The 14,998-nt window shown below is 38.5% G+C and overlaps 1 protein-coding gene across 1 annotated transcript in view; it reads left to right on the top strand.

The window, feature by feature from the left end:
* The first annotated feature begins 5,002 nt into the window (after positions 1-5,002).
* LOC139716019 (retinol dehydrogenase 10-B-like) overlaps positions 5,003-14,998 on the top strand; it is a 70,835-nt gene continuing 60,839 nt past the window's right edge. The window contains exon 1 of the mRNA XM_071627575.1: positions 5,003-5,074. The gene's annotated coding sequence lies outside the window, so the exon portion shown is untranslated. The remainder of the gene's footprint in view (positions 5,075-14,998) is intronic.

The raw sequence follows: 14,998 nt of genomic DNA, 5'->3' as shown, positions 1-14,998 counted from the left end.
CCTGTAAGTGCTTTACAGAGCTGGGGAAAATCTTTCATCCGTTCTCAATGACCTATGTCGTTACCATTCAATTTGATTGTGATTTTTTTTTTCTTCATTCATTATCCCATCCATTATAGAAAATATATCCGCTTGACAATAGGTTCAATATGATATGAAATATGATTCTATAACCTTATTGAGCATGACCACAAATTCATTTTGCAGCATTATTCCTGCGGCATGACATAGTGCAGAAAATGGGGACGTTTGAAACAACAGATTTGTTGTCTCCTTTCAAGTGTGTCAACAAAACTGTCAAATGAGCTTCTTGTGTGTTTGTTAATAGCAACAAAATGATTTTCCCCTTTACATCCAAAATGAGTGGGGCCTATCCACATCACTGAGAGTCACGACTTTTCTATTCAATGCCTGATGAGATGAAATCAAACTCTCACAAACTTCACGTAATCTGAGTGAAGTGGCAAACTCGGATAAGAATAATGTTGAGAATGACTTCTTCTCTTTATTCGATCAATTCTTATCGGAGATCATGAATAACTATAGGATCAAAGAGGCCTCAAACATTTTTTTTTTTTTTGATCGGCGCGGCCATTGCTGGATAACTGAGTGAAAAGAGTGGGCTTTGTGAAGTACAGCGACAGAGGGCGCTAGAGGTAAATACATCACTGCAAAAGTTCCTTGTTGAATGACGGGGGAAACCGATTGGTAAGCCGGTTTGAAGTTGTTGATCATAACGATAGTAATTGGAGAAAATAATGCTAATAACGCCTATTCAGTGTTAGCTCTGCTCTGCAACCCCAGCATTACCAGGTACCAATCAATTCATGCACGGCGGTCGAGAGGGATTCACGGTTGAAAACATGCCGTCCAAAAATGTGAAAGTACTTTGCAGGACTAGAAGTTGGGACATCCGTTTGAAAGTCAAGTCTTATCAACGGACACCACAGATCCCCCATCATCACTAATCCACAAAATATAGATATCAAATATGGAAAATCACCAGGAGTCTGTAATGTTGGATGTAAAGATCATGTCAATTTAAATGCAATCTAATCTAGTCCTGACATCTTTGCGGGCCCAATTTAGACATTCACTTTCATTGGGGCTTCGTTCCGGACCGTCCACACAATGATCTCATACCAACAACTTTAAACCTCCAACTTAAAGGCTCGTATTTTTGTTGTCTTTGACAGCATAATTATCATAGTTATCTGTTAACTGTCATCATCAGGATGTTACGTCATTTTTATTATTGTACTGTAATAGTATTAGTACTAATGATAATAATTATGATGATTTATCATCAGTAGTATTATCATCATCAACATCATTATTATCACCAGTATCATAAATGTTATTAGCATCATCACCCTCATCACCATCACTGTTACTATTATCATAAGTACAAATATCTTTACTTTTTGTATATGATTCCTGATGTTACATCACTCTTCTAGAAGAAGTGCATTGATAACTCCCTTACACAATTCAACTGAAATCAAAACATTACGTCTAGTTCAAAAGACCGTGCAGATATGGATCTGCACGGTAATTAATGTTCATTCGACTCCTAATATTCAAATAATATTCTTTATATATTTATTTCTTTTCTTGATGTCATGGTCTTAATTATAGTTTGTTTTTATTCTTTGTATGTCGTATTGACTGGTTACCGTCTGTTCAATTGAGGTTTTGTCTGTTCGCAGGGTGAAAATCTAGGAAGGAAACAGCCCTGATTCATCCATGAATGTCGACTCTGGAAATAATTCAGACTCCTGAAACCGACCCCACCGCGCATCAAAAAATAAGGAAAGCCTCAGCGGAAGAACGTAAGATCATCGGCAGATCATCCTTGACTTTGTCAAGGTGCACCTTGGCCTTAAACTACCGAGAGAGGGAGGAAGTCCAAGGAAATCGAGACTGGGGAAAAAATTACCCGAGAGGTCAATCCGGGTTGTCGGCAGCATCACTGTTCCCATGGAAACCAGTGGCGGTAACGCGTCGCCAAGGTAAAGTACGCGTCCGCTTTTTATCTTCTCGGCCCCCATAATTCCTATCGAATTACGATGCTATCAAAACCAGTCCTTGGAGGGGGAGGGGTAGCAAGGAGTTAGGAGAGATCGAGAGAAAGAGAAGTTAATGATAGAGGGACGAATGAAGGAGGGGACGGAGGAGGGGATACTGATTCACACCTCACATTGAACGGTTCAGTTTTAAATCCCGATTATGTCTGTCCTTTTTTTTCTCTCTCTCTCTCTTTTGAGCCGAACTTAATTTCCATAGAGATTTTCTAACATGTTCCTACAAGCCCTGCGTACCTAAAATCCCGTAGAAAAAGAAAACAAAAAACAGAAGAAAGGGAAGAGAAAGAGGAATGACACAGAAAAAAAGAGGAAGAAGAAAAGAAGAAGGAGAAGAAGGAGAAAGTTTGTTTGATTGATTGATCGATCGATGGATTGATTGATTGATTGATTGATTAATTGATTAATTAATTGATTGATTGATTGATTGATCGATCGATCGATTGATTGATTGATTGGTTGATTGATTGATTGATTGATTGATTGATTGATTGATTCTATTTCCGCAGGATAAAAGTTATTATGTCGGCCTACACTACTCAACGGAGAAGGTTAAGGAGGAGAATATGTGCAGAAACAAAATGAGGGACAGCGCAACAACAGGGGACCGTTTCATGAAAGTTGTCGGCCCTGACAAGTTGTCAGTCTCTGACAATCATCATGGTAACAGTCAGTGACCAGAGCTTCTCAGCTAATCAAATCTACAGATTTTGCTGAAATTGTCAAAGACTCACAACTTGTCAGCGCTGACTAAATTGATGAAACACCCCCCCCCCCCAGAGCAACTAACATGCAACGAAAATAAAAGTATTTTTCTATAATATACTCAGTACTCGTCTTACTTGGAGCAAACATAGGTTAACACAGGTTAAAAGAGCAAATGATGACTCATCATACCCAATGTGATGATACATGTCTCCTGGAAGGCCCCCACGCCACCTGCACCTGTAAACCAATTGCTCAGAATACGTCAGGGTTCAGACGACAGCATAAATAAAAGAAATTATGTTATAAAATAATGGCCCCCTTGCAAGTGAGATGAAAGAACCTAAAATAGGGAAGTTTAACAGCAGGGTAAAACTAACAGCTATAACGTTCATGAATGTGCGGTATGCCTGCAATATAATTTTATCAATCACAGTTTTCTCTGTGTTATACACATATCATCAAACTGGTGGCATAAATGATTGTATATGTTACTAGTATATAGTAGCGCGAATCATTCAGTTCACCTGTTTACCTTTGAACCAGGGGAATTCAATTTGCCTGCTGTAACGTTGCAATGTCGGGCAACTTCGAGTGAGCTTTCTAGTTATCAGAAAACCTAGAACAGTATTATAAACAAACGAACTTTGCTTTTATTCATTTATTCATTTATTTTCCATTTCCAACAGAAACATATATATATATATATATATATATATATATATATATATATATATATACATATATATATACATACATATATATATATATATGTATATATATATAATATATATAAAACATATTATATATATAAAAAGAAAGAGTCTCAAGTATATATATATATATATATATATATATATATATATATATAGAGAGAGAGAGAGAGAGAGAGAGAGAGAGAGAGAGAGAGAGATATTAAAGAAGTTGAATGCAGAATTACTTTAGGCCTACAATGCAAGTGGACGAAATGTATAAGTTTGCAAACTATGGGAAGTATACGGAAATACAGATGGAGATTGGAAGGAATGCTGAGAAGAAAAGCTTGTATAGGGTGCGTCCCCCACCCACTTTAAAACGATGTGCTCGAAATAGGCCGTTTCTGTATGATGTATTCATATTCTATACCCATGCTTGGTTCACAAAATATTGCCGTGACAACCACAAATCTTTCCGAAGGCTTGCCCTGCCTAGCAACAGCTGATAAACGCTATACGGTGAATTCTTTCATAAGAAACTTAATTGAGGTGGCAAGTGAATGGACTGGGGGTGGGCTGGGGGCAGAAGGGGCTGGGCAAAGGATCAATGGTACCTCCTCCCCCCCCCCCCCCCCCACCCACTACTGAGCTGACACGGAACCTTCAGAGAAACTAATGAATATTGTGATTTCTTTGTCAGATTTTCTTTCCAGGATTCTTTTTCTTTCTTTTTTTATAAAAATTAAGCGGAAGGGGGGGTGCTTAGGCCCCTATCCCCTTGGGTTCCGCGGCCCCTGCTTACTAGGCAATAAAAAGAAGAAACACCATTAATATTACCACATTACAGAAAAGGTGCATCGATGTAAGCAAACCAGTTTGTATTTTTCGGGTTTGCAGCGATCTCTGTAGAATCCTTTCGCAAAGCAATGATATCATTTGTGAACAATACTAGTAGACCGTTGTGTAATGGAGGCGTATTAAAATCCACGACGATGTTTCTTTTCCTACAGTCTAGGCCTAGTGTGTGTAGGAACGAAGCATTTCATTCACCTGTTACCTTCAGGAATTCAGTCAGTTTGCAAAGCGTTGTTGGCAACTTTTGTGAAGAAAACATTCATAGAATTTGAATAGAAATTACAGAAACAATCTACCGTACTACACGTGTAGTTAGTATTCGCAGGTGAAGATCAGCTAACCACGCCCCTCACCCGTGCTCGCTACCTGCGTTTTGTTGTTCCAACTAACACGGAATTAGCATAATTATCAAGTGCATACCTGATACCAGCTGAATATTTCACAGCAGTTCAGTCAATCAACCTGTAAGCGAATCTTCAATAACGGGGGAGGGGCTGCGAGATCAGAGTACGCACGAGACACACGCATCATCAAAACACACATGTTGACTTGTGTGTGTTTGGTACTTTTGATTGCGTGTATTGCATAGCATACCATATGCGGTTACCTCCTCAGCCGCGTTAACTGCTGAACTTGTGTTCTGATGACAGTTGTGAATCGACACAGCAAGCTGTCTGCTGGCACAACGCGTGTGAAGAAGGACCGTACCTCATCAAACATTGAAGCTAAAGCTCTGTGAGTATAAATGAAATGCTTGAAACTTTCTTAAATTTGGACACTAGTGAATGTTATCGAATTTAGCATCATCATTGTCGTTAATCATTTGCTGCTTTGCTGGTTTCTGCTGAGCTCACTGTTAGGAGTAGGTGTACGCGAGCGTATATCCGCGCCGATCCCTCGGGCTGGGCCCCGTGCGAAAACTTGCCGAAAGTGATTTCCTAACCTTGGGGCGAGCTGGGGGCGCGGGAGAGTGTTCGTCGCCTGGACTGCTGTACCTGTATGTCTTGAGGCCGGGGAAAGCCCCATATGCTGAATTTGATGTATGGTAGGTAGGCAAATCATCTACAGTTCGGGGGGATTTGTTTGTATGCTTGTTTAATTCTTTGCTCAGATGCTAGCTTGACCTAGAATCTCTAATCACAATAACGGTAGAAAAGTTATACAACCATGCAGTAAATTTGCTATTGCCTTTCCAAGTTATAAACATTGGATACACAATCAAAGTTCAAAATGAATTCAAAATTTCTAATGATGTAAAAAGTCGTAAGTAAGTTTCACATTTTGAGGCAAATGACGTAGTCTAGACTACCTCTAAGTACACACATTGAATTCTATGTTCTTTAAATATAGACTAACTGATCAACCTGTATCACCAAAACTGAGTGAACTACATGACACTGCATCTGCGACTAAAATGCAATTCTGCGGGTTGCACTGAGTCATTCTGTTTGGACTGTGTATGGTACGAATTGCACATAAATTTAATGCATGTTGAGTGTATCAAAAGGAATGTTACCACTATGGCCATTTTGAGATGCAGGGTAAGACAAAAACAAAACAAAAAATAATTGGATGGACGTTTCACAGTACCTGGCTTGAATGGCTGTGTTAAAATGGGGCTTGTACATAAAGCTGATCTTGCCAAGACCTTTCGCTGAAAAGCATGGAGAGTGAACCAAACAGATTCCTCATCAAAGGCTTTGAATTTGTTTCATGGCATTCAAATTTGTTGAATTACATCTCTTTTTCAGAGTCCTGGAAGTGAAGAGAAAGTTCAGCTTAAATCAGACTCATAAACTATCCTTGCATTGCCATTGGCAAAATTATAGTTCTTTTTTTTTTAAAGTCGGACAATGATTCTGAAGTGAAATGGCTTAATGTGCATTTTCAGACAACATTAAATTACTAGTTAGATTTTGCATTTCACCTGTGTTGGGTCTTCACGAAAAAAAAAAAAGAGAGAAAAAAATGGGGAATATTGGGGGATTCCCACTCTGCTTTTTGTTGATTTTGTTTAAATGCATGGTCACATAATTGTATGCAAATTAGGAGATGATGATGTCAACACCTCCAAAGTTTCCCATCTGCCTGAACACAAATCTTCACCATCCATTTTTTTTTTTCAATGAACCAAACATAATAGCAATAATAAGGGATAGAGTTGATATTATATCAATTGAACCAAAATCAATTTTTAATGATATTCTGGTATACAATGTACACCGTGACCAGTTTGGGAAAGTTCTGATTTGAAGACACCATAGCCTCTACTATTGAAACACAGTTGTGACTGATAAATTCTGGATAATATGAAATATATCAGATCACTCTGAATTGGACTACTTTGTATCTTGTAAAGTGTGACAATATTGATGGTTTCCAATTTATAGTCAACTCTTCATTCATGTGTAAAGTATGCATTTATGTTTTTCTTAAGTTTAAGCATTTTAACAGTATCATGGTCCCCAGATATTTTAACCCTTCTTTCGCTCAGTTTGCTTTGTTCTTTGTTGAGATGACTGCAGCTTAAAAAAAGAGAAAAGAACAAAACACACACACACACACACACACACACACACACACAGACAAAATAAGATGAGAGAAAAGAGAAAGAGAAACAAGAGATTATGTAATCTTTTTAATCTCTGGATGTATCACAATGAAGCATTGTTACACCTTGGGCTGTTTGTCTTCAACAAACTGAGCCTGATTCTATCCATTAGTTGTCCCTATCAATCGCATATATCACATGTAAACATTTAGTCATTGGCGGTAGGGTCCATAGTATTGTACGATGGCTGTATACTACATGCAGATGAATGACATGATCATTCGCATCCATGAGCAACATGCGAGGTCAAGCAGAGTTACACTTTCAGTGTTCATTTGTTCCATGCCCTTCTGGCAATATTACATCAGGCATGGGCAGAGCAAATTATATGCTGTAATCGCAGCTAATTTTTCCAATATTTATGATGACTAAAACATTGTCAATTCCAACTATGCATTTTCAGAGCTTAACTTGATATTTCTTTTACCAATGTAGCAATTGCATAGAAAATTTACAAAACTATGGAAGTATGGAGATAGCTCGACAGTGTTCCTTTTTTGTGTGTGTACAGTGAAATAGAGCTTGTACTATACACTGGCACATTGTAGACACATTGTTTAAATAAAGAAATTAGTAACGCCGCCGCCATTTGACATTTTTGACAATGTGCAAGAGGGAGATTAATTTAATTTTTTTTATCTAGATCGTGTGTATGAGATATAGTGGGGGAAGGGGTATAAAAGAGATAAGCATAGTATTGTTTCTAAAGGGTACTGATGTGATACAACCGGTATCTAAAAGGATTTGGTACACCTCATGTGGGAGTGGTCGGGGCACGACCGGGGGTAGGCAGTATGTATACTTCAGAAAACACCTCAATCGTAAATATTAACAGAACCCAAACATAGCAGTTCTGGCCCTTGGACACACACAACCAGCTCACAGATAAGTCCATGGCAGTACAATTGCTTTATCTTGAAGAATTTATCACAGTATCAAGACGTTTGGCACAATTTACAGTATTTACACTGCAGCTCTTGACCCACATATATGTGACCCTGCACCTCAAAACAAACAAAAAGTCGCCAGACATGAATTTTTAGTTAAGACCATATTCTGAAAGAGCAGACTTTAAGCTGTAAAATGATGTATAACTCAAATCAAATGGACTCACCTAACCTTTCTAAATATTGGAAAGAAAGCACAAACTCAGGAAAAGTGTGAACTGAGAAAAGAGGATCTGAAGTACAGTGTCTATTCAAGCGTTTAATCTTTACCAAACCGTGCTGGCTGTGCGATGAATGGGACAAAAAACAGGAAGTAAACCACCAGAGTAACAACGATGAAGGGATTATCAGATTAAACTGAAATTAGGCCTGCCTCATTAACACATTCTGTCCATGATTAATGCCAACTTTCAAAGCAGTATCACTATTCTTTCAAAAGTTATTAGAGTTGAAAGTGAAGAGTGTGGACAAGGTTTTTCAGAAATGAAAAAGGGATTCTAAAGACACACCTAATCACAGTATTCTACCAAAAATGTTCGAGATACACTGCTAAAAAACACACTTTCCTGCCCATTTTATGATACCAAATTTTAGCATAATGTAAAAGAAGACCCGCTCTTTCAGAAAATATGAAAAAGTCAAGTTCGGCTAGGTTGACCCATTTCACTTATTTTCAGTCCTCACGCAAAATCAGTGTGTGCGACTTTATGTTCGTTTTGAGGTGCATGGTCACATATAGAACTTTTACGTAGCATCAGGTGGTTGAGAGATATTGGATAGTACCAGCAGAAACACTGCTAAAAGAATGAATTGTAGTATTTGTTACAAAGATCTTTCATGTGTCTTGTTACTGTTACTTAGTATCAGTGTAGAACATTAGAATAAAAAAAGACTAAGTGATACATGTAGTACACTCTGTGTTGTGTGTGTTTACAGTTTGTGTTTGGCATTGATCAATTCAATCAAATGATATTGTTTCCGTATTTGTGAATCACAAATATGCCGGTTTCATACATATGAATACTGTACGTGCTTAATAGTGTCCTTGTGTTACAATGTAAGTACTGGTACATCTTCTAAACGTTGTTGGTTGAGCTACCGTAGAACCAGACTGTTATGTTAGTAGAATCTATTCTTGACGTATTTTTTTTATATCATTGTGAGAACTAAACATGGTATTTGTACAAAAAGAATCATTGATATGGCTTTCTATTGAATATAGATGGCGTCATATATTGGCTCCAATCTCATACTGCCCCCCCCCCCCCTTGATATGATTGTATATATTTGCCCTAGGTACAGCATGTATAGCTTGAATGTTTGTCGTTAGTTATGTTCAGACGACAGGCCCTAACCTCTAGGTTAGGAAACCTTGAGGTTAAGCTCTTGCCCCCTAACTACGAAGTGCGTCCACACGGCGAATCTTAGCCTCGAGGTTACGAAACCTTGAGGTCAAATTCCTGCCCCTTTGAGTGCATTGATTTTTGTGTCCACACAGTGCTACGAGTGGGGACCCCCCGCGGCTCGTGGTTAGAGCGCTAACCATAAGATTTCTCGTGGCTCTAACATTGAGCAAACCTCAAGGTTAGCTAACTACGAATGCGTCTTCACGGTCCCTAACTACAAGCTCTAACCTCGAGGTTAAGGCTTGTCGTTTGAGCATAACTAATGTCACAGCAGTTCTGTCTAGTGCCACATAAAGCACATATCATACCTGTAATGTTTTTTTGTTGGGTTTTTGTTTTTGTTTTTGTTTTTTACTTTGCAGGGTTGTACATAACTTTTCTTTACCACTTGTTCATTCGGGCAAGCAGTTTCAAAGTGTTGCAGAACACTTGCCCAAACATGAATTGTATGTGCCTAAAAAGAAAGTCCAAAGTATAAGAAAATAGAGATATAGAGAATCACTTCAAAAGTCAAGGCTTATAAAACACAATCATTTGAATAAACAGCACATGTGCGAAGTATTACTGTTAAACATGATATATTCGCGGCTTGAATTTTTCGCAAATTGGAGCCGACGGCCTTTTTTTGTGGCATGAAATTTTCGCGAACTGCCACTGGCATTCAATGCATATAGTGTAGACAAGAACTTTCGCGTTCCTTTTAATTTCGCGAATCTTGGCGCCTGCGAAATTCGCGAAATTAAAATGCACGCGAAAATTCCTCGTTTTACAGTAAACAAACTTGGTTCAGTAGAGTGTTGGTGTTGGATTGCATTGAGACTTCTCCATGTGTGTGGTGGGAAGTAAAGGTGGCTACAAAACATTTTGCTTGCCCAATTTGGGCAAGCATTTTTTCTCATTGTTCCAAAATGCTTGCCCGATTTTGATTTTTTTTACTTGCCTCGGACAATCGGGCAAGTGCTTATGCACGGCTCCACACTAACTTTTATTTTTGGTGGCCCAAAGGCAAATATCCGACCTTTTTTGGTGGGCCGATCAGGCTACCACATTCTTCATTTCGGAAGTTTTGGTGGCCCGACTTGCATTTTTGGTGGCCCCGGGCCACCGTTAATGTCGAGCCCTGGCTTATGTGGCACCCTGCTTTGGTGTTTATCCCCAAATTGAGCAACAACACTAGGTACTGTATAATGCATCCCTGTGTACATGTACCAAGGATGGGAATGATGTGTGATTCAGCAAACTAGCCAGGAAATCACAAACATGCTCAAATAATATCTTGGCTAAGTTTCACAGAAAGGAGGGAGAGACAAACAGAGAATGGAAAGAGAGAGAGGGAGAGAGAAGGAGAGAGAAGGAGAGAGAGAACACACTGTAGGAGGCCAGGTGCTCCTCATGTGTAGTCTAGTTTCCAGTCGGTTTTGCACTTGGTTCCATTTAATTAACTTGTTGAGGACGAGACCCAAGTATACTTGGGCAGGTATCTATACAATGCATGTTGTATAGCAAAATCAAACCATCCTGAAAAGGTTAATGTCACTTCAAGGACATATCATTTTTTGTGTGTGCTTATTACCACCTCAGAGCATATGTTTCAAAGAAAAAGGTATGACAAATGACAACAAAATTTGGTTGTAGTGACATTAAAATTTACATAATTTGTAGATTCAAGTTCAACAAAGGAGGACAGTAATATCACCATGTTGTACATGTAGTTGGTTGGGTTGACAAAAAATGCATTTTTTCTCGTGAAAAAGGTGTTATTCTATACTTGTAAAGTAGCACAACAAGACTCATGAAGGGTTTCACCTGTAGATTCTTCCCCTTGAAGGGGGGGGGGGGGGTTACCCCCCCCCCCCCCAACACACACACACCAATACACATACACACCAACACACATACACTTTCAAAAACATTCTGCAGGCTCTAACTTTATGCCTGTGGCACATGTATTGACTTGCACTTTCTTTTGGTCATGGTGAGTCAATGGTTGAAAGGCTCAAGTTTTGGCTTCAATTCAATGTGATGACAAAAGACCAGACAATATGACAGGTGGCATTCCATCTACTATCCTGCGTGTTCAGAGCCAAAACAGCATACTTTTTATGTGTGACATTAGAACCAGTAGCCCTAACAGGGAATAGCAAACTATACAAGGTACATGTATTTTTCTGATCAGCTTAAGGATTTTTTTTTTTTTTTGGGGGGGGGGGGGTGGAGAGAATTGGGCAAAGCTCTCTTACTTCAAGCAGGTAAATGTCCATACCTGTAGGCCATACTTGCCAAAAAGTGGAGTTAAGATACTGTAAAACGAGGAATTTTTGCGTGCGCTTTAATTTTGCGAATTTCGTGAGTGCCAAGATTCGCGAAATTAAAATGCACGCAAAAGTTCTTGTTTACACTATATGCTTTAAACGCCAGTGGCACTTCACGAAAATTTCATGCCACGAAAAAGGCTGTCAGCTCCAATTCGCGAAAATTTCATGCCGCGAATATATCATGTTTTACAGTACCCTGTGCAAGTGGATGAGTGGATTTGTAACACCCTGCCATAACTTTTCAATAACTTCACTGCTCAAAAGACAGAGCTGTTACATTTGTGCTGTCGCTATAAACAATCTTCAATTTGTGTAACCTAGAAACCAGAAAAAAAAAATGTCTGTATACATTTTAATCTTGCTAATTTCATGAGAGCCAAGATTCTTGAAATGAAATGCATGTGAAGGTTGCTTCTACACTATATGTATAGAATGCCAGTGGCAATTCGTGAAAATTTCATGTTGCAAAAAAAGGCAGTCAGCTCGAATTCGTAAAAATTTCATGTGGAGAAAATGTCTTGCTTTACAGACTGTATTTATTAGTACTGTCAATGAAATGACAGTTTTTTTATTTTTAAAAATTGACCGTGCCACACTTCACACCCCTAGAACTTATCCTCAAAGTGAGGTTATTCTCGGGCAGGTGTCTATGGGAAATGCGTGGTGTAACAAAATCAGTCCATCCTCATCGGGTTTAAAGGGTCACCGTCTGAACGTTAAACTTATGAGGCTTCTGTATGTAAGTGATTTGACTTCAAATTTACTGTACATAGCTTGTTTGATTTTACAGTCTTTTTGTCAGTCAGTACCTTGGTTTGTGGTTAATGCCATTTCCTTCCAAAATCATCAGCATTGACTAGACACAAGTAGGCATATAATACACCTGTCATAATTCATGTAGTTGTTTTTGGAGGTTTACATACCAACAACATAAAGATTAATGAACCCATTGCTATGTATAGTGTCAGCTTCAAGGCCTAGACGACCATTAGAAATGACAGATACCGGAACTGTGTGTACTTGGTGTATTACATTTGCTCCACTTGCACTCATGTATTATTAACAGTGCCCCTGAGTCCTGGCCAGTTTGTAGATACTGGTGTTCATGACACCTGCAATGGCACCTGGAGGTCTTTTTCTCTAAATTACATTCAAAGTCAGTTCAGTATTGGGCATGGCCTTGAGCAAGGATGCACGTACACAAAAGTGAATTTGCCATATTAATGCTAATGCTAGTCTAACTAATGTAGAGAGTAAGCCAGTTTCGGGTTCCACTTTTAACACATGAGCAGAAAAGGGTCCTGTGTGATAACAGGCACGTTGGTTTTGAAATTCACTGGGATAAAAGTTTGTTTTTTATAACCGACATGTTGGTTTTATAATTCACTGCGATAATTATAAAAGCGTCTGTGATGAAATGATTATTCATGTAACCATGTACAATGTAGTATGGTGCTTGCCAGCACATCCACCTGACAGCAACAAAATGTTCATTGAAGCCTACTAGGCCTATGTGACAGTATTAAACAATACTTAGAACAAGTTTATTCAGGCATTCAATACGAAATAATGAAAAGCATTCTTCCCAAGCGTTGATCATGGGTTATTGCAGTCACCATGGTCTTGCAAATTCATTGTTTGCATGAACAGGAATTCCTGTCACTCTTAATATGTCACTTTGAAAACAAGTGAAATGCCAAATCAACTGGGGAAAAACCAAAAGGTTATTTGGAAAATATGTACATGAGCTTTCACTATCGCAAACTAGCTTTGTAGAGATATCGCTCAGTCTCACCCAACCTGCTAAAGAATACTTTCATTTTCCTTTCCTGCGACCACAAAATACTGTAAAACAAGGAATTTTTGCGTGCATTTTAATTTTGCGAATTTCGCGAGTGCCAAGATTCGCGAAATTAAAATGCACGCAAAAGTTCTTGTCTACACTATATGCATTGAATGCCAGTGGCAGTTCGCGAAAATTCCATGCCGCAAAAAAGGCCGTCGGCTCCAATTCGCGAAAAATTCATGCCGCGAATATATCATGTTTTACAGTAGTCTTTTGGTTGGTCTCTATCTCATAGATATGGATCGTTTCTGTAGGCACCAATTTTGCTGTTATTATGAATTGATCACACTGCCTGATTGAATTGTTTTTTCCATCAGCACAAATTGGTTTACAAAGTATATCAGTAGATACGGTTATCTATATTTAGCCATATTATGTCACAAAAACGACAAAAGTGATACAATATTCTCAACTGTAAAAAAAAAGGGGGAAAAATAGTTCCGACACTCATATCAGTTCCTGCCTAACCAGTGCAAATTTTGATGTTAGGAGTTGATCCAGAATTTGATCATGGGTTCTATATGATTGGATATGACATCATCAACAAACTGTCGTACACACCTTTCCTCTGTTTTGGTCGTTGTCAAAGAAAATTTCTGGGGTTTTACTGAAGGAGACGGCTACTTCATCAGACAGTTCGTCTCTCCTGGGATTGTGATGCGATTGTGTTTCAGGAATCCAGAGAGAACTATGCTCAATCTACTTTTCAGATGACCCCAGTGATAATTCTGTGCTCAGTGTATTGAGCAGGAATAAATTTCAATGTCATTCAAAAATAAACTATTTCCCTTTGTCTTTTCTCCGTCAATAGCATTCTAAGTGATGCTTATACATGTAGTTGAGCAGTGGGTGTGATTGATACCCAGAGGCTACCATTATCCTCAAATTTATCATCATAATCATCATCAACATCATCACAAACACCATCATAGAAGAGGTTGTAGTATATCAACAGTTTCAATCTCCTCCCCAGGTCAGAGAGGGAAACACCCCCTTTCAGGATACAGTAGCTATCCAGTAGCAGATTACTCATTGAGGAAAAAACAGATGTTGTGGATTGTGAGATTAGAGAGGAATATATCATATGATATGAATCTGTAAGACAAAAGATTGAAAAAGAGAGTGAACAGAGGCAATGCAATGATCTCCTACAGAGATATTTCTTTTATGTGTAGTGATATGTCAGTCTGTACAAAATAAACCAGTCAACCTCGCCTATTAAGGTCTAATCCTATTGAAATTGGCAAAATTAGTAAATAGGTATTTTGACCTTGACAAAATAGAATAAACATACATTAATTTGTATCTGTTATGGGTAAAATTTTCCTTGGACTTACCTAATGTTTTTGACCTGTGCGAGTTTAACTTTTGGGAGGTAATTGACCGTATCATACTACAAAGGTGGAATTTTCCATGCAGATCAGTTAATATCGCGCATAATCCTAGTATCAAGGTTTAATTTATTCTTTTTAGATGGCTGTCTACAAGCTGTTGAATACGACTGAAAAAAAAGGAGTAGATTGGATAGTATTTG

This window comes from Diadema antillarum, unplaced genomic scaffold (genome assembly GCF_040938485.1).
Source record: "Diadema antillarum isolate AM-2024a unplaced genomic scaffold, OU_Dant_1.0 scf00000060, whole genome shotgun sequence".
NCBI lineage: Eukaryota > Metazoa > Echinodermata > Echinoidea > Diadematoida > Diadematidae > Diadema > Diadema antillarum.
This window is presented reverse-complemented; position numbering and strand designations above follow the sequence as displayed.